Below are 3,173 nucleotides of genomic sequence, written 5' to 3' on the forward strand. Positions count from 1 at the left end.
AAATATTGGCACCACATTGAGCCAGCCTCTGCTGTGAGGCTCAGAGGCTGAGCAGAAATATGCAAGATGGTGCCTGTCAAGTCAGTGCACTAACTCATCCAAGATCAAAGGTTAAAGTTTGAGAGAGAGAGGAACAGGTGTAATGTTGTAGGGGAGATGCATGGTTGCTTCAGTTGGAAAAGAGAGAAGATGGTGGTAAAGATGTGTCAGGGCATTCTCTCTTCATAATGGAAAGATAGTTGCACATTTTCAGCATTTATTGTACCTGTGCATCTTCCTCATACAAAAGATAGTTTCCTTGTTAACCTTCCACTGATATTGCTGCACTTTTTATTTGTCCAAAGCTTACCTACACCTTTTTTACAGATCAAGCAGAGCCATCTACCTGAAGGGATTTTTGATTTGTCTGCCTTTCTACTTACTAAGACTTTGGTTTTTGCTAGGTTAACTCTAAGGCCCTTCGATTCTAGACCTTGCTGCCATACCTGGAACTTCTTTAGTTCAGGTAGTGATTCAGCTACAAGAGCAAGGTCATCAGCATAGAGGAGCTCCCAAGGGCAGCCTGTCTCAAATTCCCCTGTTATTGCCTGGAGGACTATGATGAAGAAGAGGGAGCTGAGCACTGATCCTTGGTGAACCCCTACTTGTACCCTGAATTCTTCGCTATACTCATTACTAGCCCTCACCTTACTGTATATAGCTCTCACCAACCACTCATCTATCCTTAGTCTCTGCACTGACCACCAGATAAGGGATTGGGAGACCCTGTCAAAGGCTTTCTCCAAGTCAATAACAGCCAAGTACAGAGGTTTATCTTTGGTTATCTGTTTCTCCTGCAGCTGCCTTACCAGAAATATAACATCAGGGGTGCTTTTCCCTGGCACAAAACCAAATTATATATATCTTTTATCTTTTACTTGTTTCAGTCACTTGACTGTGGCTATGCTGGGGCACCACCTTGAAGGCTTTTTGTCAAACAAATTGATGCCAGCACTTGTCAAGGGGTGGTGGGACACACACACACATATGACAGGCTTCTTTCAGTTTCCGTCTACCAAGTCCACTCACAAAGCTTTGGTTGACCTGAACCTATAATAGAAGACACTTAGCCAAGTACCACACAGTGGGACTGAACCTGGTACCATCTGGCTGGGAAGCAAGTTTCTTACCACACAGCCATGCCTGCATATACACATATATTCTTTTTGACTGCTGCATGAGGAAGCACTGATAAAATATTGAGGGAAGTATCCTATAAGAGGTGTTTCTCATTTTGTGTTTACAATTGCTAGTATTATTTACAGTGGGTTTCCTGACCTTAAAGAATTTATTTAAATAATTTCTGACATTTTACAACTGATTTTAAAAAGAGATACAGTCACAGGCAGAAAAAGAAAAATGTGGCTAAAGGTTCTTTTCTGTCTGCCAATTTCATGCTATTGATGATGATGATGATGATGGTGATGATGAGGAGGAGGTGATGATGGAAGAAAAAGATATTGCGCACTTGATTTGTAAGCTGAAACTGTTTAAATACAAGAGGAGTGCATAATAAAATTCTGGTTAGGTGTATCTGGCATGACACAAACATACACAACCCCACCCACAGACACACGTATGTATATCTGTACATACACATATATACATACATACACACATACATACATACATATATATATACATATACATATATATATATAATATATATATATATATATATACATATACATATATATATACATATATATACATATATACATATATATATACATATATATACATATATATATATATATATATATATATATATTATATATATATATATATATATATATATATATATATACATTTATTGGCTAAACTGGCAAAATGACCATTCCTAAATACAACAATATATATATATATAATATATATATATGGCCATAGGGAGTGTAAATATGTTGTTTTTTTTTGCTTGGACACTGGCTTTTCTTAAAAGGTTTCCTTTTATCATAAAAAGTAACTTTTAATCATAAAAATTCTTAATCGATGAACTTTTATCTATACCTTATGTATTTATTTGTTTCTTATATAAACTTAGATATGTTTCGACCAAAGATTGGTCCAGGCCATGTCTAACTTAATAGCACCACCTGATTATACGTATTTTTATATTTTTATATATTTATCATTCTAGGTTTTATAATGTAAAAAATTTTTTTAGACACTGAAGTATCAATTTTTTAATTTTTTATATTGTGATAGACTGTACTCACTTTTTTCTATATGCTTGTCTAAATGAAATATTGTTTCATCTTCTGTGATTTTGTGCATCCGTATTCTATGTATAAGAAAAAGCATTATGTTTCTTTATATGGGATTAAATGTTCGAGATGTGATATGTTAGGTGGATGACCTTAAATTTGTTGCTTGTTCTACAACCAAAGTTTGTTATATATATTTATATGCATGTATGCATACATGAGTGTATGTATTCAAGCAATTTCCGATATTTCAAGTTACAGAGATGCAGGTAATTGCTTCATATGCTGTAAGACATACCCACACAACACATATATACTCATATCTATAACTACACCACCTCCACCTACCCAGCTAGCCCTCTCTTTTCTTGTCTGTTATGTGCTACGTTAAGCAACTGGTTAGCTGGTATGTTAACCTCACTGATTTCACCTATATTGGAGGGGACCCTCTTTGCAGCCCTCCAAGGTAGCCGGAGATACTGTTAACATTCTATGATAACTACACAGGCCTAGGTTCAGGAACACTGGAGGGGTGTCCGATCTGATACCTATTTCCTTATTACCCACAAGGGGCTAAACACAGAGGGGACAAACAAGGACAGACATAGGTATTAAGTCAATTACATCGACCCCAGTGTGTAACTGGTACTTAATTTATCGACCCCAAAAGGATGAAAGGTAAAGTCGGCCTCAGTGGAATTTGAACTCACAACATAACGCAGACGAAATACCGCTAAGCATTTCGCTTGGCGTGCTAACGTTTCTGCCAGCTTGCTGCCTTATCGTCCAATCTGATACTGTCACATACAATTTAAGTAGAATAAACAGAGTCAAAGTCAGGCGGTCTACGGTCACAGTAAGTGGTGGTTTATTCTCGGTTACAGGCAAGAACTGGTGCACGTGTATCTCTAGTAGGAAGCCGGCAGCCGA

At 36.9% G+C, this 3,173-nt stretch overlaps 1 protein-coding gene across 3 annotated transcripts in view; it reads right to left on the bottom strand.

The window, feature by feature from the left end:
* Window positions 1–3,173, bottom strand: part of LOC115219336 (enolase 4-like) — a 179,093-nt gene that overhangs the window by 72,115 nt on the left and 103,805 nt on the right. The window lies entirely within an intron of this gene.

The sequence above is a fragment of the Octopus sinensis genome, linkage group LG14 (genome assembly GCF_006345805.1).
Source record: "Octopus sinensis linkage group LG14, ASM634580v1, whole genome shotgun sequence".
Taxonomy (NCBI): domain Eukaryota; kingdom Metazoa; phylum Mollusca; class Cephalopoda; order Octopoda; family Octopodidae; genus Octopus; species Octopus sinensis.